The 22,710-nt window shown below is 45.7% G+C and overlaps 1 long non-coding RNA gene across 1 annotated transcript; it reads left to right on the top strand.

The window, feature by feature from the left end:
* The first annotated feature begins 972 nt into the window (after positions 1-972).
* Positions 973-9,664, top strand: LOC119853049. The gene is made up of 3 exons (XR_005291925.2): positions 973-1,133; positions 8,701-8,739; positions 9,208-9,664. It is a non-coding gene; the product is annotated as an uncharacterized LOC119853049 (long non-coding RNA).
* The last annotated feature ends 13,046 nt before the right edge of the window (positions 9,665-22,710 follow it).

The following is a 22,710-nucleotide window of genomic DNA, read 5'->3' as shown; positions in this document are numbered from 1 at the left end:
AGATTTGTGGGATTTTTAAAAAAGGCATGAAAATTATGGGATATAGATGACATTTCAGGATGGAGAAAGTTTTGTGCTGGGAAGTTGACCCCTTGTTCCCAGTGACCCCTGCATGACTCGTTTCCACCCCATTATACATTGCCAAAAATTCCTAAAAGGCAGTGCCCGGGATGGTGGTGGGTTTCACACTGGGATACCTCCCCATGATGCACCACACTGCAGGAGCGGATGTACCATGAAATAATACGTGCACGGGGCTCCCAATGACAGGGGCCCCCCCAAAATGCAGGACAAATCTCATCTGACAACCTGCCCCCGAGTCCCGGCCTGCAGTGCAGCAGGGCTCAGGCAGACAGGTTCCCTGCATGCCAGGCCAGTGGCCCCACACCCGTCCCAGAAGCGGCTAGCTGCTGGCATGTCTCTGCATGCCCCTGATGGGGCAGGAGGTGGCTCCACATTCTGCCCCCACCTCGAGCAGCCCACAGAGACCCGCTGCCCCTCTCCCCTCAAGGGGCGTGCAGAAATGTGCCAGCAACAAGGCTAAGGTTGCTCCTGCCCACACCGTCTGCCTCCCTCCCTCCGCGCTGCTCCTGGAAGTGGCTAGCATGCCACCATGGCGTGTCTCCATGCACTGCCCTCGCCCCGAGTGCAGATTCTGCAGCTCCCATTGGCCAGGAACTATGGGACTGGCACCTGCAGGCAGCGGGGTGTGGAGACCCCCCTGGCCCTCCCTGCCTAGGAGCCACTGCCAGAGAGGGGAGGGGGTGTGCCGGTTGCTTTGGGAGTCATGCCAAAGCACCACCACCTGACCTCCTCCCGTACCCCATCCCCCTGCCCCTGCCCAGAACCCACACCCAGCACCCAAACTCCCTCTCAGAGCCCTACCTCCACACCCCCTCCTGCACCCCAACCCCCTGCCCCAATCAAGGTACCCCACTTTATTTTCATTTACTTCCCATTACTTATATAGGAGGAGCATGAAGAAAAAAGAATGAAAAATGGGGAGCGATAAGAGAGAATGTTCTTTTTCTTGGCTGGGTCCCAAGGGGGGGGGCCCTGAAAATGAAGCTGCACACAGGACCCCACTAACTCTAAATCTGCCACTGCCACACTGTGCATCAAAACAACTCCTGGTGAGTACATGAAGTGTCGATGCAAGGAGCCAAGTCTGTACGTGCACAAGTGATATACTAACTGCGTTGGCTTTGTGCCACCGTGACTTGCGTCAACCAAACACTGATGCGTCAACCAAAGACTAATAAGCAAACACTGACAGAGGCAGATTTTTCTCAGATGTTTACAGTTCATGCTCAGATTTCAACCCAGGTGGATTTCAAACTTCAAAGTTGCAGGCTTATATTCCAACATGACCTGCCTCAACCAAACACTGACTGACATATCAATAAAACACTAATAAACAATGCAGATATGGCCTTAGTGTGCAGCAGAACATAAGCACGGCCATACTGGGTCAGACCAAAGGTCTATCTAGCCCAGTATCCTGTCTTCCGACAGTGGCCAATGCCAGGTGCCCCAGAGGAAATGAACAGAACAGGTAACCATCAAGTGATCCATTGTGTCGCCCATTCCCAGCTTCTGGCAAACAGAGGCTTGGAACACCATCCGTGTCCATCCTGGCTAATAGTGCAGGGCTAATGGGGGGTAGATTTACACACCAGCTTGCTGTGAACTAAATGTTTGTATAGACAAGCCATAAGGGACTTACCCAAAGTCATGCAGGAAGTCTGTGGCAGAGCAGGGAATTGAACCCCAGAGCAGAATATTTACATAACAAAGTATTAAACACAAGATTAGGCTACGTCAAATTGACTAGGTTTAGCTTTCAGTATTCTGAACCAGGGTAAGAGTCTGGTCGGATCTCCCATTTGTTGGTAACGCTGGCCTGGACAGTTTCCCTTGGATGCGTACATTGAAGGGACTCTGTGCATAGAAGCTTGTGTTGTGCTACATTCATGATACCAGCCTCACCCCCCCCCAGCACCTCATGCCCATGAGGGGCTGGGCACAAGCTGGCCCAGAATGTTCTGGGAGGAAGAACAGAACGTTGGGGCCAGAAGGTTCCATGGAGGTTGGGAATGACAGTTGGAGCTGGGCAGTTGGACGGGGGTGGAAAGTGCAGCGGCAGCAGCAGAACCTTCTAGAGGCGCGGAGGAAGGAACAGGCAGCAAGGGAGGGCTGGGGATGGATCGGCGCCTGCCCTATATACTCTACACCCTCCCTGTTCCAGGTCTAGGCACTGACCGAGAGCCACAATGTAATTAATACACAGGCTGACCTGGGAGGCAGGGCAGAGCCACTCCACACTGTGGCAGCTCCAATCAGAGACGTAACACCCCATCCCCGCCCACAATGTTCCTAAAGGCTGGTCCAGTGTTGTTGCCCCCTGTCCACGGCTGGTGCAGAGTGGGGCTGGAAAGCAGGACTACAGGCCTGCCTCCTCACCAGCCTTCCCCTCCACCACAGACACACAACCTCATGTGCAAGGGCCAGGTGTCTGCCTGGCTTTTTATAGGAGGGGGAATGATCTTTGTGACTACCACACCCCTCCCTCCCACCTCTCACCCATACAAGGGCCGGGTATGGTTGGTCTCTAGTCTTGACAAATTTTCAAAAAAAAATATTTAAATCACACCATGCCCTGCGCTCAGGGGGATGAAACTGCTCAGCGAAACCCTTTTAAAAAATCTGTTTTTAAAGAGAGTTTCTAAGAAGCACAGTGGCATTAGAGACAAAAACCAGTTGAAAAAACCACCAGTGCCCTGGAGAAAATGAGAGCGCACCGAAAGAAAAAATAAAAGTGAAATCCTCTTGAAAACATAATGCTATCATCTTTCACTGCAGAGTGGGTAGATGAAGAGAATGTAAATTGCTGCCTGATGTGTTTTTTGTTTATACAGTATATTGAAATGAAAACCTATTTCTTTTATCATCAATGACTACATCTTGTCTCTGGGACAATAGTTAGTTCGTTCTGATGAGGACTAAACATGTTGGATTCAGAAACCACCCAACCCTAATTACAGCTATAAACCACACCTTCCAGCTCTCAGAGCAGTCCCAAAGTATTAAAAATCCAGATTCACTCTCCTATAGTTAAGGTTAAAACTTTTTATTTTTTTATGTTATATTTATTTACTTACCTTTTTATTTAAAGCTTAACTCTTATAATTGCTCTTAAATCTACATGGCTACTCGTATTGCCATGGCATTTGGTATGTCTCGGGGCTGCATGGTTCTGTTAATGATCCAAATTTGGAGCTATCTGACCAAGTAGTTCCCAAGATACAGCCCCCATCCTACCCCCCAACAGCTTTTCTTAAAGTTGATAGATTTTGGCAACCTATTTGGTAACAGAGATCAAACCAGGGCTCAAATAATCACACTAGAGTTTCCATAAAGCAAGGGTTACCCCAACAGGGTGCCTTGCACACACCAGCGCTTTGGGGGAAATCAAATTAAAATGCTCTTTCAAAAAGACAAGAGTTTGCTTCTCTAGATAAGCATTAGAATAAACTCAAGAGCCTTTCATGATCAGGGGTTCTCAACGTTTTTCTTTCCGAGACCCCCCAACATGCTATAAAACTCCATGGCCCACCTGTGCCACAACAACTGTTTTTTCTGTGTATAAAAGCCAGGACTTTTGTTAGGGGGTAGCAAACTGAGCAATTGCCTGGGGCCCCACGCAACAGAGGGCCCTGTGAAGCTAAGTTGCTCAGGCTTCAGCTTCAGCCCCAGGTGGCAGGCCTCGGAGCCCTGGGCTTCAGTGCCATGTGGTGGGGCTTTGGCTTTCTGCCCTGGGCCTCAGCAAGTCTAATGGCAGCCCCCCTGAAACCTGCTTGCCCCAGACCCCTGGTTGAGAACCACTGTCGTAGATTACATTGATCACGCATGGACTGAGGAATTAACATATTGTTATTTGTTAAAAGAAAAGGAGTACTTGTGGCACCTTAGAGACTAACAAATTTATTAGAGCATAAGCTTTCGTGAGCTACAGCTCACTTCATCGGATGCATCCGATGAAGTGAGCTGTAGCTCACGAAAGCTTATGCTCTAATAAATTTGTTAGTCTCTAAGGTGCCACAAGTACTCCTTTTCTTTTTGCGAATACAGACTAACACGGCTGCTACTCTGAAACCTGTGTTATTTGTTAGTTTTTAAAGTTTCACATTTGCTGGTTAGCTCAAGGAGAGACACAGTAGGTCTTTGAACACCAATGTCAATTTGAGTCCCACACAGGGTTAAATAGCATTTTGCTAAAACCTGTCAGTTTTTTGTTATTTTATTGGGTGGAGGAGTAGAAATGCAATTTCTAGACTAGATGACCCTTGTGGTCCCTTCTAACCTCATGATTCTATTATTATATTTTTGTTTAAAAATAGACATGTGAGTGCTTCCTGGCAGGGGAGGGGACTATTAGGAGGTGAAGAGAGGATGGGGAATGAGGTGAGAGGGACTTGGCACTGCTTTGAGATTGGGGGATAAATGGGGATGGGCTATAGGTAGGGCCCTGCCAAATTCACAGTCCATGCTGGTCAATTTCACAGTCATAGAATTTTAAAAATCATAATCTCATGATTTCAGATATTTATATCTGAAATTTCATGGTGTTGTAATTGTAGGAGTCCTGACCCAAAAAGGAGTTGTGGAGCGTCACAATGATATTGTAAGGGGTGGTTGCAGTAGTGCTACCCTTATTTCTGAGCTGCTGCTGGTGGCAGCGCTGCCTCTAGAGCTCGGCAGCCGAAGAGCAGCAGCTACTCGCCGGGAGCCCAGCTCTGAAGGCAGAGCTGCTGCCAGCAGTAGCACAGAAATAAGGATGGCATGGTATAGTATTGCCACCCTTACTTCTGCGCTGCTGCCTTTAGAGCTGGGCCCTCAGTCAGCAGCCACCCCTCTCCGGCCACCCAGCTCTGAAGACAGCAGTGCAGAAGTAAGGGTGGCATGGTACGGTACCCCCCCTAAAATAACCTTGCAACCCCCCCTGAAAATCCCTTTTGGGTCAGGAATCTCAGTTTGAGAAACGCTGGCCTCCCCACCCCATTAAATCTGTATAGGATAGGGTAAAAGAACATAAAAGACCAGTTTTCACAGAGGGAGACCAGATTTCATGGTCTGTGATGCATTTTTCACAGCCAAGAATTTGGTAGAGCCCTAGTTATAGGAGACGTGAGAGGGGCTGTGGAGCTTATGTGAGGGGGAGGGATGCTAAGGGGTAAGGAGCTGAGAATAGGTATGCTTGACACATATCAAAAACTTTCCAGCACTGGGCAGGGTGGGAAGGAACACACAGGGCTGTGAATGGAACAAAGTTGATGTTTCAGGCTGTATTCAGGCTGATGTCCCAGAGCTGATGTTTCAGGTTGTAGTCATCTCCATGAGGTATTCTCTTTCAGGAGAGGACATCTCATTGAGATGGGTGGACCACTTAACACTTCTCTGAGCGTGCAGCTTTGAAGTTTGGGACCCACTCTGAGCAGAAATCTGAGAATGTACTGTAAACATTTGGGAAATATTTGCCTCTGTCAGTGTTTATGAATTTTGGAGAAGTGTAATTGAGTACAGCAGAACATTTGCTGGTTTAGAGGAGGGATTCAGGGATGGGACAGGGTGGACCTGGGGCATGGCTGGGAGAGGGGGAGAAGGAAGCTGGGCTGAAGCAGGCTACTAAGGGAAGAAGCCCAGGCTCAGTTGGGGTTAGGTCAGCAGTAGTCATAGGGAGGACCCAGTTCAGTCAGTGTACAGCTTGGGCTACATAACCAAGGTAGCGTGCGGCCCTCTAGTAACCTGTGATATGTGTTTGCATCATCATAGGGCAGGAAACAGCAAGCAACTTCTTATCTGTTAATATACCAATTATGATGTGGGAGCTGAAATTTTGGTGGGAAGGTTATTATACCTTATAATACCTATATTATTATAGTGGGGGAATTGTGGGGTGGGGGCTGGGGAAGGAGAGAGACAGATCTTAACTCTGTTTTTCACAAGTTTGAGTTTTGCTGCACTCAGCATTCCGGAAGGGCACGAGCCCTCCCAGGGAAACCTTAACTCTGCATTAATGAAGTTTTTACCATTTAATATTTATATATTTGAAAGCTTCCCTTTCCAGTCTCCTCTTTCGGGGGCCTAACATTTAGGCACCACTTTAGAAGTGCTCCTCTCCTGTGCTGGAACCTTTCTGGTAGCATACTGTTTTACCTGAACAATGTTATTAGGTTTCTTCAAGAGCACACTCACCTTCATTTAAACCCCATATGCACTGGGAAACTGACCAGTTGCTGACAACCAATGTCAGCATTGGATCTTTCTGAACATCTGATGAAAAAATGAAACTGCTAATGTAGATTTAAGCCTTGTGTAGATATAGGAAAGGGGTTTCTGTGAAACTTAAGGTATGAATTTAAATCACTATAGTTATACTGGTATAACCCCCATGTGGACACTTATTAAAGTGAGCCTCTTTTTTTAAATTTAGCTTAGGAACAGGCTTAAACTAAACTCAAAAAGTCACTGTGGCAGTGTTGGTACCTCATTGGCCCCATAAGTCAAGGGGGCGGGGAGTAACACTACCTCTCGACTCCCAAGTCCGTGTTCTAAACCCCTCAGTAATTAGCACAGTGTGACCCAATGGCCAGAGTCCTTCTACTTCCACTTCTCTAGTGGGGTAATGCAGCCTAATGGTCAGGGTCCATACAATGCACCCCTAGGGTGGTACAGTCCAATGGCCAGAGTCTACCCAATTCCCTTCCCCGATGGGATAATGCAGCCTAGCAGCTGGAGTCCATACAACATGCCCCTAGGGCAGTTCAGCCCAATGGCCAGAGTCCATCTAGTTCCCCTCCCCTGATGGGGTAATGTGGCCTAGTGGCCAGAGTCCAACCAACTCACTGGATGGGCCACCCCCCTCAAAGGTGAATGGCTGAGGTAGGGGGACCTGGGCCCACTCCCTCCACCTGGTCCCAACCCAGGGCCCTATTGGTGGTGAGCTCTCCTCACCAGTGGTCTGCTGGGGATCCTCCTGAAACACACTGGCCAGAACAGTCTCAACACCTTTCCCCTTTAAGGCCTTCCTGGGTCACTTCCTATCCATTCCTCAGATTCAACCAGATCTGCAGCATCTTCTGCCTCCCCTCTGCAGCACATCTGGGCATATCTAGCCTCTGCATCCTGAGGTGCAGGTCTCTCTTCTGCTGGAGAGAGCAACAAGCCTCCTTCCCCTCCAGTGGTTCCCCCTGACTAAGCAGCTCTGCAGGCTTTTATACCTGACTTCTAGGTGGAGCATGCCCAGCAGAGTCTCAGGGGCAGGGATTCCTCTGCTAGGAGGGAAGGATTAACCCCCGCCATACCAGTGCAGGGCCGATCCACCCCGTCACAGTCACTTTTATACTGGAATAAGAGTGTCCACACAGGGGTTATACTGGCTGGCTGAGAGAAGTGAGTACTTACAATTAATTCAATGCATTTCTATGTCTGAAATGTAATAACTTTTGAATACCTCATCCAATCAGTTCCAAAATATCAGGAAATGTTATAGGCATCAATTGCCAGAACCTTATTGATTTTGGTGAACTACATTGAAAAAACAGGAGGGGGAAATGGAGGACACGCAAAGCCACTTACATTTGGCTAGCAGAGCCAGCAGTTTCTACCATCTCTGTAATTAACTATAGATCAAAGAAGCAGTTGATGGCAGGCAGCCATTATCACATTCCAGCATAACACCCCCCCCATTTTAGCTATACTTCTCAGCCCAGTACAGTTTAAAATGTTGACAACCTGAAAGACTTCTCTCCCAGTCAGAAAGAAAGAAATGAGAAGGTGGTGTGAGGGAACGGGGGCACACACAGAGCCACTGGCATGGTGGGGGGAATAAGGGACCCTTGCATGGGGGTATAGGGAAAGGGGGAGCACACAAGCCCCTGACATGAACGGGAAAATTGAGGACAATGGTAGGGGGTAGGAGGACATGGGGCATACACAGACCCCTGGCTTGTGGGGGAAATAGGGAAAATGGGGGGACTCAGAACACGTGGTAAGGGAGGAAGAATGGGGGATCCTGGAGTGGGGAAAGGGAGAATGGAGGGCCACACAGAGCCCCTGACATTGGTGAGCATGTGGAGGGGCTGAAGGGAGTCCTTAGAGTGGAGGGGGATGGAAGGGCAGCACATAGGGAGCTTGTCGGCGAGAGTCAGGGAGAGAATGGAGAAACATATGGAGCCCCGGGAGTGTGCAATGAGCTTGGCCAACAGAAGCAACAAAGTGTGCAACCCTCTAATATAATTGGTAAAACTTTTCTATATAGCCAAACCCTAAGACTTAATACCTAGTGTCAACTGGGCTTTAAAAAACACTTTAAATTTCCTATAAATAAAACAACAAGCAGTACTGTGGCAAGGGTTCTCTATTTTCATTTGTAAGCTTCTTCAGAGTAAATATTGTGTCTGGTTTATTTTTACAAAGCATTGTACACACTTGCAGCATTACATAAATGATATTGTAATTCCATTTTCCAAGAAAGAAGGGAAAGACCACTGCTCACTCAACAAACAAGCAAAACTAAGTTCACACCCATTCTAGAAGTTGGCCCATCATGAGACCTACATTTACTGAGAAATAACAAATTCATTAGTTAGGTTTATCAGTACAAAAACTCTGACTATCGTCTTTTCCTTCCTCTCCTAGATTACTGAAACACACGGACAAGTTTCCCCTTTCATAGCCGTAAGTGTTAAGATCTTTCTTGTCTTGGAATTTATATTACTTATGGTACAAGACTATCCTCACTAGAAGTGAAGAATGTAAAAGGAGATAAATTACAATTGATTAGCTGACCAACAGAAAAAAAGAGAAAAGAACTGTGCATTCATCCAAAGATTCTAGCTCCTCCAGCAGAGGAGAGTCTCCACCATTTCCTTAATTGCTTTTTAATTCCTCTCCAGAGCTTTGGATGGGGTGGAGTGGGAACCCCCTGCTCTTGCAGTATTGTTCACAATAAAAGTCATCATTATGATCTGACATTGAAAAAAAATCATTTGGGAGTTAACTCTCTAACCTTCTTATAGACTGCCAAGGTTTAAAAAGAGACTGTGTCTTTGAAACTGCATTAATTAAATTATTGTGTACAGCAACTTGAAGTGTCTGCATAAAATGCTACAAAATCAAGTCCTCATCAAATGCTCAATTCCGCAGGTTGCCAAGTGCCTTCTTAGAGAAGCTCTCAGTTCCCACTGACTTCTACTTGTACATTATATATTCTCAAAGAGCTTCTGCATCAGTCTTCGGGATGGTGCTGAGCATGTTCCTCTCTCATTGACTTCCTGGGAATTGAAGGTTTGCTATTTCACAGGAGATGATCAGCACCTGGCAGGATTACTAATTAAAGACCTGATCATGCACCCCATGGAAGAACTACCACTGTCTCTGATGGGAGCAAGATTAGGCCTTAAAAGTGGTATGAAAACTATTGATGAAGAACATGGAACGCTAAGGGTTTGTCTACAAGGGGAAATTTTTTTGGAATATGTTTTTGTCTATAAACATTTGTGAAATTACTAATCAGAAATAAGTGAACCTCAAATCCAGTTTTTAACCTACCTCCCTTCAAATAGGGGACTTCAATCACTCTGATACCTGCTGGGAGAGCAATACAGCAATGCACAGACAATCAGGAAGTTTTTGGAGAATGTTGGGGACAACTTCCTGGTGCAAGTGCGGGAGGAACCAATTAGGGGCTGTGCTCCTCTTGACCTGCTGCTTACAAACAGGGAAGAATTGGTAGGGAAAGTAGAAGTGGGTGGCAACCAAGGCAGCAGTGAACATGAGATGGTCAAGTTCAGGATCCTGACAAAAGGAAGAAAGGAGAGCAGCAGAATGCAGACCCTGGACTTCAGAAAAGCAGATTTTGACTCCCTCAGGGAACTGATGGGGAGGATCCCCTGTGAGGCTAATATGAGGGGGAAAGGAGTCCAGGAGATCTGGCTGTATTTTAAAGAAGCCTTATTGAGGGCGCAGGAACAAATCTTCCCAATGTGCAGGAAGAATAGCGAATATGGCAGGCAACCAGCTTGGCTTAACAGAGAAATTGTCGGTGATCTTAAACACAGAAAGGAAGCCTACAAGAAGTGGAAACTTGAACAGATGACTAAGGAGAAGTATAAAAATATTGCTTGAGCATGCAGGGGTGTAATCAGGAAGGCCAAAGCAAAATTGAAGTTGCATCTAGCAAGGGATGTGAAGGGTAACAAGAAGGGTTTCTATAGGTACTTTAGCAACAACAAGAAGGTCAGGGAAAGTGTGGGACCCTTACTGAATGTGGGAGGCAACCTAGTGACAGATGATGTGGAAAAAGCTGAAGTACTCAATACTTTTTTTGCCTCAGTCTTCACAGACAAGCTCAGCTCCCAGATTGCTGCACTGGGCAGCACAATATGGGGAGGAGGTGAGCAGCCTGCAGTGGTGAAAGAACAGGTTAAAGACTATTTAGAAAAGCTAGACATGCACAGTGTCCATGGGGCTGGATCTAATGCATCCGAGGGTACTGAGGGAGTTGGCTGATGTGATTGCAGAACCATTGGCCATTATCTTTGAAAACTCGTGGAGATCAGCGGAGGTTCTGGACGATTGGAAAAGGGCAAATATAGTGCCCATCTTTTAACAAGGGAAGAAGGAAAATCCAGCCTCACCTCAGTCTCTGGAAAAATCATGGAGCAGGTCCTCAAGGAATCCATTTTGAAGCACTTGGAGGAAAGGAAGGTGATCAGGAACAGTCAACACAGATTCACCAAAGGCAAGTCATGCCTGATCAACCTGATTGCCTTCTCTGATGAGATAATTGGCTCTGTGGGCATGGGGAAAGTGGTGGACGTGATATATCTTGACTTTAGCAAAGCTTTTGATACGGTCTCCCACAGTATTCTTGCCAGCAAGTTAAAAAAGTATGGATTTCATGAATGGACTATAAGGTGGGTAGAAAGCTGGCTAGATCTTCTGGCTCAAGGGTAGTGATCAACAGCTCAATGTCTATTTAGCAGCCGGTATCAAGCGGCATGTCCCAGGGGTCAGTCCTGGAGCCGGTTTTGTTCACCATCTTCATTAATGATCTGGATGATGGGATGAATTGCACCCTCAGCATGTTCATGGATGACACTAAGATAGGGGGAGAGGTAGATATGCTGGAGGGTCGGGATAGGGTCCAGAGTGACCTAGAGAAATTGGAGGATTGGGCTAAAAGAAATCTGATGAGGTTCAACAAGGACAAGTGCAGAGTCCTGCACTTAGGAGAGAAGAATCCCATGCACTGCTACAGGCTGGAGATTGACTGGCTAAGCGGCAGTTCAGCAGAAAAGGACCTGGGGATTACAGTGGATGAGAAGCTGGATATGAGTCAACAGTGTGCCTTTTTTGCCAAGAAGGCTAATGGCATATTGGGCTGCATTAGTAGGAGCATTGCCATCAGATCAAGGGAAGTGATTATTCCCTTCTATTCAATACTGGTGAGGCCACATCTGGAGTACTGCGTCCAGTTTTGAGCCCCCCAATACAGAAAGGATGTGGACAAATTGGAGAGCATCCAGCGGAGGGTAACAAAAATTATTAGGGGACTGGGGCACATGATTTATGAGCAGAGGCTGAGGGAACTGGGCTTATTTAGTCTGCAGAAGAGAAGAGTGAGGGGAGATTTGATAGTAGCCTTCAACTACCTGAAGGGGGGTTCCAAAGAGGATGGATGTAGGGTTGTTCTCAGTGGTGGCAGATGACAGAATAAGGAGCAATGGTTTCAAGTTGGGGGAAGGAATAGCTCAGTGGTTTGAGGATTGGCCTGCTAAACTCAGGGTTGTGAGTTCAATCCTTGAGGGTGCCATTTAGGGATCTGGGACAAAAGTTGGGGATTGGTTCTGCTTTGAGCAGAGGGTTGGACTAGATAACCTCCTGAGGTCTCTTCCCACCCTAATCTTCTATGATTCCATGAAATACATGCAGGGATGGCTTTAACCTAGTTCCCCTCAAATCAGTGCATCCACACAACACTGATTTTTTTTTTTCAAAATAAGCACACCACATACAGGGCAGATATCCATGATGCAATGTCCTGTTGCTGGGCTCTGTGCATTCTGGGATTTTTTTCTTGATGGTCATTGTGGGATACCTACCAGAAGCCCAGAGTTCTGGGATTTGGGGTCAAACGAGCAGATTCCCATTCATCTGTCTCTTGCAAACCTGTGCCATTTTCAAACTGCTGTCAGACAGCAGAGAGAGAACACATTACTGCAAGCCGTGATTTTACCGTTGTTAATATATAGACCCTGTTGTACTTATATTTGCAGTCACAGAGCTGGATGGGTTTAGGTGTGGGAGTCAGCTGCCATGCTGATTTGGATGGAGGATGAGGATGAAGTTATCCAGTTACTAGTGGATGAACTTTTCCTGGAGCAGCTTCACTTGGTGAAGTGCCATTTCTGGGCTCAGGAAATTAGCAGTAACTGGTGGGAAAAGGAGAGAGATGCAGACCTGGGATGATCAGCAGTGGCAGCTGAATTTCATGATGACAAAGGCCACTTTCCTAGAAATCTGTGCAGAGCTCACCCCAGAGCTGCACACCAACATGAAAATTCCCCTCCAAGTGGAGAAGCATGTGGTTATCACCATCTGCAAGCTTGCCACCCCAAATTGCTACTGATCAATAGCTAAGCAGATCAAATGTTGGGGCTGTTGTCATGTGGGTGCACGCTTCTATCAAGAGAGTGCCGCTGCCTCAGATCACAAAGGTTGGCAATGCACAGGAGGTTACTGATGAATTTGCATGGTTTGGATTCTCAAGTTGTACTGTGGCCACTGATGGGACTCACATACCTATTCTTTGCCCTCCCAAACCAGGTCTTGGGGTTCATTGACAGAAAAGGGTATTTCTACATGGAGCTCCAAGGCCTGGTTGATACCATGGCAGGTTCACCAATATTAATATGGAGTGATCTTTAGCAACTTGGGCCTGTTTTCTGCAGTGAAAAAGGGAACTTTTGCTTCCAGGACTACTATGGGCGTTAAGGGTGTTGTGATTAACCCAGTCATTCTGGGAGACGCAGTTTATTCTCTGTTTTGGCTTACAAAGCCTTTTACTGGCCACTTACACAGGAGCTGTTTAACTATACCCTGAGGAGTGGCAGAGTGACAGTAGTATGTCCATTTGGAAGGCTGAAAAGACGACAGAGGTGCCTGATGGCAAGACTGGAGGCTGTTGAGCAACAGCTGCTTGTTGTATTTTGCACAACAACTATGAGAGCAAGGGAGAGAGCCTCCCTGATGGGTGGGAAGCAGAGGTGCAGTCTTTGGGAATGTTATGAGCAGCCAGCAGAGAGGCTGCCTCTGCAGACAGCAGCAAACAATCAGGAATGCCCTGTGCTTCCACTTGGAAGCTAGAAACTAAAATGAAATTTTATTATGCATTATGTAAGGATTTCATTAGTGTGTCTGTAAAATGTGATGAAATGCAATTTTGTTATGCTTTGTACAGTGTTTTAATGAAAGGACATTTTGTTATGTGTCTAGCATATGTGATTGGATGAAATTGTATTGAACCTCTGTCAATAATATAGCGAATGTAAAGTCATGCAGTTAAAACTTTCACTGAACATAACACAAAGTTAGCGGAATATAAATCACAACAAAGAATAGTGCAACCTTTATGGAACATAGTGCAGATGTGGCACACATGCCTAAAGTGCTGTCCTGGTCACAAATGCGTGTAGGTGCAGGGCTTCTGATTGCTGTCCTAGGCTTGGGATGTAGGATGGTGTCAGAACTTCCATCAGTGGTCAGCGTGCCTCCTCATGGCTGGACATAGTGTAGACTTCCTCTGTCTCAGTTATGTTCTGCCAACAGCACCTTGGACCAAAGAGTGGTCTGTCCCTTCTTGTGACTCAGCCTTCCGGCCAGGTCACTTAGAGTACGTCTACAATGCAATTAAAAATCCATGATTAGCCCATACCAACTGGCTCAGGCTCTCAGGCATCAGGCTAAGGGGCTATTTAATTGTAGTGTGGACATTTTGGCTCAGGCTGCCGCCTGAACTCTAGGACCCTGCGAGGTTGTGACCATCCTTCTTACAGACCTGCAGCCTTTTATACCAACTGTTGCTAATTGGTCACTTGGTTGCAGCTGGAGAAGTAATAGATCCATCTATTAAACCTTTCATGGCAGCTGAAGTGTGTGAGTCTATGCACCCCATTACAAATGGTGAGGGAAGAAACAAGCACTCGTAGTTATAGGAGCGAAGATGGCCCCAGTTTTTAGGCATTGTTCTCCATGGGCTTCAAGAGATGGCAGGGTTGGGCTTGGAGTGAGGGTGTGATGGTAACATTGTACCAAAATGTTCTCCAGCAGGACTGTCTGCTTCTGTATCAACTTCAGCAGTTGTTACTGCATGTTGCTATCTTTCTCCATACTCTCCCTTGTCAATTTTCTATCATCTCTCTCTGCAAAAAAGAACTTCCCCTTCACTCCTCTGTCTTCTTATCCTTCTTCTGGAATACAGACATGAAAACAGTTCCTCCCTTGTCCTCTTTTTCTTCACCCAGAGGTTTGTCATACTTCCAGAGGATGATCATGCACCAATCTTTGGGGGCTGCTTCAGGTAGAAGAACTGTGGGAGGTGAGAAACAGAAGTAGTTATATCAATCACTGTTGTCATAGAGACAAGACAAAATGTTGCTTGTTCCTCAACTTTAGAAATTAATAATTGAGAAGCTTCTTTCAATTCTTGGGTGAACTTGGAGATACTTTACTGTTTACCTCCCTTTTGTATAGGACCCGTGTACCAAGCCCGAGTTTGTGGTGGGCTGGAAGGGTTTAGGGAAGCAGGACAAGTTACTAATCGCCATGTGCACCTCTTCAGGCTGCCCTTACTTTGGAGGATGTTACGCTGAGGGGTGTCACTAAGAGGCAGAGAAGAAGGCTCTTGTTTGAAATGGCAATGGGCAAACCAGCAAGAGGTTCAGTGATGTTATTCACCAGAAGGTGATCCAGGACTGGAAAGGCAGTGCTGCTTGTACAGGCAGCCCCGCGAAAGCTGCATCGCCTTGCAATGTTTGTGCCAAAATAGAGCACTATCTCTGACTTAAATTACCTTTTATAACACCCTCAGATTAGCACAAAGTGCCCTTCAAAATAGACACATACAGTAGTTCTGAACCCAAGGGATTAACAATGATGAGAGGTTTATTAATAATAGCCATGAGTGCCTTATAATCTCTGTGCATTGTTAAATGTCTCATGTTGGAAATATACTTTGTTAAATGCTAAGAAAGCTAAAATCCCAGGGCATTGCTCATACTGGGAAGTATTTTTCTATATTGTTTTTTCTCTTTCTGTACATGCTGTTTCCATAAACGTGCCTGCATTACAATTTTTTCAACCCCTGTAGTGCTGCTAGTCTGACAGACAGGTTGATCCAGGTGGGACACAATGCACAGTGGGATAGCAGTGGGAGAACTGCCAGAGGCAGAAAAGTTAATCCAAAGTATAGATGTGCCCAAATGAACTTTTTTTCTGAAATAACTCATCCTGAAATGAATTCACTTTAAAAATGGATTCTCCAATTCACATTGTCACCAGATAATTTGAGAAAAGAATTTCTGAGTGTGAATGCAAGGCAGTTTAATTAAAAAAACTTCCCAGTGTAGACAAGCCCAAAGAAGAAGTTGGTCTTAAGATACAGAGCCTTTCACCTTCAGTTCACTGGTTAGAATCTGTCCCAGTCTGTTAGTGACTGAAAGCCATTGCTAACTGATTGCTCTTTGGCTGTCTTTATGAAGTTGGTGACTGGGCTCCATCCAATGTCTAGGAGATGAAGACTAGCACTATGATTGCCTGGCTTCCTTTGTTGGCAATGTCTGAAAGATCAAGGACTGAATGAGCATAGTGACTGCACTACCCTGTAATTCAGTGAGATACAACTAACAGCTATAAAGCCACATGTGTTTCTTTGAGGCCCTGCATGCGGCTCTCAAGGATTCCCTGGGTAGGGTCAGAACCCCTCTACTATACACTTTCTTGTGAGGTTGCAGGGGAAGTGCCAATCAGAGTAACCAGGACCCCTCCTAACCCCCCTGAGTAGCAGGAAAAGCAAGAGAGAGAGAAAGAGAGATGGTCCCCCGGTAGCTGAAAGAGGAGGAATAGGAAGATAGCATAAAATAGATTAAAGATAAATGCAAAATAATTATAGCCTGGCATGGCATCCTAGCATTACTCTGATTTGTTTTCACCTTGATGTTTTCTCAGTATGTGATGATGCTGAGTCATGCTGACACAAGAACATGAAACAAACATCACAATGCAAAGTAAAAAGGTTGTGTTATGATTTCTTTGTGGCACACTGTAACTCCATTCAATGCTGAAGGGACTCATTTTAGATTTGTGTTACTGCTCTAATTCTAAGTGTCCCCTTGACAGCAAATTTGAGGAACATTGCTGGGGCCAGTGTATAGAAGCCTGCATTGATGCTGCCTCCACTGACTTGTTTTTATATAAAAGGGCTTTTGTTTACAGAGCTGTTTATTTGTTAAATATGCTGATAAACACATTCATTTCAAACAGTAAATTTCAGGAAAATGTTTTTAAAAGGTATTTTTTCTGGCTATAATCAGACTTTAAGCACCCTCAAAGCTTGAAGGCTTGCTTGAACCAGAGGGTAAAAAATATGTATGACTGTTAGAGAGGGAGTTCTTTTTCTAGAAAAAGCAATGGTTAGTGACCCTCTCTCTAGAGCAGTGGTTCTCAACCCGCAGGCCACAGGCTGCTTGCAGTCAAATCAGCACAGCTGCAGCCCATGTGAGTATATATATATTGTGTGGATGTGGCCCATATAACACAGAGCTGTATATGCGGCCCACTATGGTAAATAGGTTGAGAACCGCTTCTCTAGAGAATCTGCCCAAGCAGCATGGAACATGCCTTTGACTTTTCACAGTACAAAGTTTAAAATGAAGACAAAAAAACCAGAATGAGATGGTCTTGAACTTCTTGTAAAATTTGGTTACATTTTCATAGACTGACAGCTATGGATCACTGTCACCAGTATCCCCAGATTCAGAAACATGTTGTTCTGTAACATACAATCTATTCTTCCGTATCAAAATCTAAACATACTGAGTGAACAATTTCTTACAGTGGCTATAAATGCATTTTAATAAAGCTCCATATAAATCAACCCCTCCCCTAGACCAGGACACTACATTTTCAGTACAAGATCAACTTGTATTCTGGGAAGGGCAACGCATTAAAGTTTACAGAGGGTGGGGCAATTTTAATTGAAGAGCCTGAAAGAATCCTGCAATATTTAAGGCAAGGCTAGATGAGTTTATAGAGAGAATACTATAGAACCATCCTCACTTGTCAGAAGGGTTGGACTAAATGAATGAGATTATGACAGTTTTTCCTTTAAAATTCATAGTTGGTCAATTTTATGAAATTCAGTGATTAGCTTCCAAATTCTTCTGTTACATGGGTATAAATCTGAAGAAACTGAATTGACTTTAGACTAGTGTAAACTCAGAATATGCACATGTCAGAACTGGATCATGGGCAGCCAGACCTAGTGGTCTGAGCCAGAGTCAACACTCATGACACAGGAGTCAAGAATCAGCTGGGTCAGGATACTGGGAGATCAGAGGCCGGAGACAAACTAAAGATTAGAACCATGAATCAGATGCCAGGAATCTCACCTGATCAAGATGCCAGGAAATCAAGCTGAAGCTGGAGCCAGAAGACACACACTCCAGAACAGGACGGAGCCTGTTCAGACAGCTTCCTGTTCCTGCTGCTGGCTTTAGTATGGCCAGAATCAGCTGTTCTGGGTCACCACCAATAGGACCTCAGGGTACAGAGCCTCAAACTGGGGATCGGCTTCATGGGTCCTAGATAAGCAGTTGTCAGCAGGCTGCCATATGGAGGATTGGAGTGTGGCTGCTCTTATGGACCCAGTTTTGAGACTCATGGGTCATGACAGCACCCTCAATCCCCTACTAGTGCCTTCTGGGTCATGTAGATCCAGGTTTCTCATAGTGGTGAGAGTGTGAATGTTTTTAGCTCGCTCCCAAGTGTGTTTGTCTGGACTGTAACTTTCCCAGTCAATTAGGTACTGTAATTTGCCCTGCTTGATCTTAGAATTAAGGACTTTTTGGATAATATATTCATCCTGACCTTGTACTTGCACTGGTAGTCGTGGTGATTGGACTTTATGGGGAAATGTGTTCTCAGCATAGGGTTTTAGAAGTGAGACATGGAGTAAGGGGTGGACTCTAAGGGATCAAGGGAACTGGAGCTCAAAGGTGACCAGATTGATTTGTCGCTGAATCTGGTACAGGCCAAGGAAATGGTGGTCTAGTTTCCAAGAAGGTCTGTCCATGTGGAGGTGTTCTGTAGAAAGCTATATCTTTTGTCCTGCGGTGTAGGTGGGGCCTTATTTTCTATGTTTATCTGCATGCTTTTTGTAGTCCTCTTTTGCCTTCTCAGGGTGTCCCTTCACCTCCTCTTGGATGTGATGGATGTGTTGTACTAGATCTGAGGCCAATGGGTTAGGGGGAAGGAGGTTGGATAGTTGTGAGAGAAATCAGGGGGATGGTACCTATAGTTGACAAAGAACAGACTGTGGCCTGTGGATGCATGGTCTGCATTAGTATATGAGAACTCAGTGGATGGTGACAGTGAAGACCAGCCATCCTGGTGATGGTTGGTGTATCACCATAAAATTTTTTCTAGGATCTGGTTGATTCTTTCCATTTGGCCATTTGACTGAGGATGGTAGGCAGAAGACAGGTGTGCATGGAACCCTAACAGATGTAGGGTGTCATACCAGAAGTGGGCAGTAAACTGGGGCCCCTCGTCGGAGGTTGCATGATTTAGAAAGCCATGAAGATGGATCACATTGTTTATCCAGACCTGGGCAGTTTTCCTGTGGGGATTCTGGTAGGTCCACCATAAAGACCAGGGAAATGGCTTTCTAGGGCTGAGATGGGGTTTCTAGAGACTGGCATAATTCTGATGGGCAAGTGACCTTCTGTTCTTCTCAGTGAATGAGGGGATCATGAAGGGCTAGCCAGGAGATGCCAAGGATCCAGAGAAAATGCAGGGAATGGATCACACCAAATTGTATTATTTCTGTGTCCCTGAATAATGACCACCAGGGAGACAGTCTCCTCCATAACCAGACCCAAAGACAATGAGGAGCCATCAATAGTTTCCATGTCAATCTTGGTCTTGTGTTGCAGGGGAATCTGTAGGCCTGAGCTGTAGCTCCATCTATAAAATTGTCCACTGTTCCTGAATTGATGTGGGTTGGTGATGGGGAATCTGTCAGGGGTCCCCCGAGATGCACTGCTGGATAGACACCTGCAAATGTCACCAGGATAGACTCCAGCTTCTAGATGGGGCTCAGGGTGTGTCTCAGTGAGGACTACAGCACGGGGAAATTCTATTTTCTCAAGCACCAAGTTGGTTCCTCCCACCATGCCTGGACCATATTGTTTCTCCAAGGTCTTTGGTGTTCATATTAGGCAGGCCAAAACAGCATGGCCAGGTTCGCTGCAGTAGAAGTACAAGGGTGCTGACGGCACTGTTCTTTTTCTTCAGGAGTGAGCCACTGATAAACCAGATTGGCTTGTATAGGAGCAGGTGATACAGAAGGTGAGGTCATGGTAGAAAGACTGCATCGAACCTATTTTCTCCTCTCTTTGTTCTCGCAGCCGATCACAGCAGCAAGATCCACAAGTGTGTCTAGGCCCGTAGGCATCTCTACATGGGCCAGCAGCAGAAGTGTGCCTAGAGGAGGCCACTGTGTCTGTCTCCTCAGGGTGGCATTGGCCATTCAGGCTCAGTGTGGGTCATCAAAGATGGTTAATATTGACTGGAGAAAGGCATCTCAGTTCTGCAGTATTGGGCTATGGCCTTCCAGCTGGGGTGAGACATAGTCTAATGTATTGACCGTCAGCAGGCTAACTACCAAGGCCACCTTGAACTGATCAGAGGCACAGATTTTGAGACACATCAGAAACTGAAGGCAGTATTGGTTCATGAAGCCCCAGAATGGCCTGCACTTCCTGTCGAAGTCTTCAGGCAAGAATATTGCAGACCCCTGTTTGGGGCAAGGCACTGTAGTCTGTGTTCACAGGATTGTATTCTCAGCACTGAGCTGCCTCACTTGTTCCTGCAGCTGCTGGTTTTCCCAATCAGCTGCGCAACTTGGACCTATAGCACTTGATTATCTGCCTGGAGGAAGAGGGCCCATTTGAGTGAATCCAATGGTTACGGTGGCTGTAGTGATGCTGCTGGGTCCATCCTTCTCACACTGGGCTCTGTCCTGCAGGGTTATTGTAGTCCAAACGAGCAGTCATGGCCAGGTCATGGGCAGCCAGACCTAGTAGTGAGAGCCAGAATCCACACTCATAAGACAGGAGTCAAGAGTCAGCTGTGTCAGCACAGCCCACACCACCAAGTGAAACCCCTGTCACCCTCCTCATCCACTGGGATCTGCCATCCAAACCCTTTACTTAGCGAGTGCAGTTCAAGTGAGAGTGACCAATGCTTAATTTGTAATTAAAGAGGTGTTGGGGCTCAAGAAAGTTTTTTACTTTCATAACTGACATGGCAAGCCCAGAGTTCCCGGGGCTATGAACTGCCAAGCCTAGAGGTGCCGAGGCTCAGCCCTGGCAAAAATTAAGCACTGAGGATGACCCCCTCAATCAGATAGGCTAAGTATAGTTCTGCTGCCCTTTACTCATACAATAAGGATAACATTTCATTACCCCCACATTCAATACTAAAGTGATTTATAACCCAACATCAGCCAAAATCGATCATTTGGGCAGCACAGCTCTGTCTGCTGGATACCTAGGTAGAGTAGGTAAGTTGATGTAAATACAGCCTGGTCCTGAAGCCTTCCTCCAACCCCCGTCTCATCACTAGCTGGCAGCAGAGAGCTCATTCAGACCTTGCTTAAAAATCATTATTTGAAATTATAAGGTTGGCCAACATTGCCGAAACAAATGCATCAACATTGTCAGAAAAAACAATACCTGTGTGAAGAAGCTAGTCTTTGTTCATACTTTTCAAACCTATTATACTTTTTCAGGTACATGTATTTTATCATACACTGTATCTGCTTCTAAGGTGTGTATTAATGTTTCAATTTCAATTCAAATTTCCAACCAATGATTAAATTGGTAACACTGCATGTAACTAGTTAACCACTTGGGGGGTGTTGGGGAAATTCATGGGGGATATACACCCTCACTAGGGGATGGGGGGTATAGGGAAATCCCTGGTCAGGTACCAGGAGATCAGAAGCAGGAGATACACTTGAGATGAGAACCATGAGTCAGGAACCAGAGTCAAGCTGGGTCAGGATACCCGGGGGTCAGAGGCAGGAGACAAGCTGGAGATCAGAACCACAAATCAGATGCCAAAAGTCACACTGGGTCAAAATACCAGGAAATCAAGCCATGGGAGTGGGACGCACAAGGCACACAGTCCAGAACAGGGAGAGGCCCAGTGATTCGGACAGCTTCCTGTTCCTGCTACTGGCTTAAGTAGGGCCAATGGGACTCTCCCAATAGGACTGGGACAGAGCCTCAAACTGGAGCTGGGCATCATGGGTCCTAGATAAGCCCATGTTAGCAGACTGCTACATGGGGGGTTGGAGTGTAGGTGCACACATGAATCTTATAGAACCACGTTCAAAACCTACGTGTCATGCCCTCAAGGGCAGAATTTGGCCAAAGGCATTTTGAATTCTTAACTAGATTTTGTGTCTGATTCTCCATTATCTTGAATCTTGTGTAGTAATTTACACCTGTAAAAAGTGGTTATGAAATGCCATCATTCTGATTTGGTACCATTTTGCACACTCCTTGTACACATAAGGTGCAAGACAGTGGGGAAGCAGGCCCTCTGTATTTTTGAGAACTATGAACCTGATCCTGAAAGTTGCTGAGCTCCATGAATTCCTATTCACCTCAAAAGGAATTGAAGCATCTCACAGGATAAGATTCTCTATGATTTTCTGTACAAAGTAAGAAGACATAAGAGCATTATAATTATTAAGGAAGCTGTCTTTTCTTAATTTTAAAAAAGCAACCCAAAGTGTTGTTGATAAACTCCTGTGTAAGAACATTTTCTAGCTTTGCAGAAAGGAAGGAGTAGGTATTTCTGAATAAACAAACTGCACTACACCCTTTGAATACCCGAGGACAACAACATGCAGTCATCAAAAGAGCACTTGCATAGACTTGTGGTTGTACTTTGTACATTATGTCCTGATTAGAAAGGATGTAGGCTTAACAGAGAATGAAACTCAGACAAACAATCCTTTAGTTTTACCTGGAAGAGCTGCAAACTCACTGCAGTTCACTCATTAGGATGAAAAGCAAGCTTGAAAATTGCCACTGTTTATGTCAGTGATTTAACTCTTTTAGCAGAATGAAACCAGTCTAGCTGAGGAGATAGAAGACAGTGTGGTCTGAAGGAATGAGAACAAGTCTTGGAATCAGGGAATCCTGAATTCTAATCTTGGCTTTGTCAATGACCTGTGTCCTTTATCTATCTAATTTATGTTAGGATTTTATATTGCCTCCCATCACCATAGTATATGAGCATCTTCTGTGTAAAACCAATAGCAACAGCAAAACTCCTACTGGACTTCATGAC

This window comes from Dermochelys coriacea, chromosome 3 (genome assembly GCF_009764565.3).
Source record: "Dermochelys coriacea isolate rDerCor1 chromosome 3, rDerCor1.pri.v4, whole genome shotgun sequence".
NCBI classification, from domain to species: Eukaryota; Metazoa; Chordata; order Testudines; family Dermochelyidae; genus Dermochelys; species Dermochelys coriacea.
Note: the sequence above shows the minus strand (reverse complement) of the source record. Positions and strands in the feature narration are given on the sequence as shown.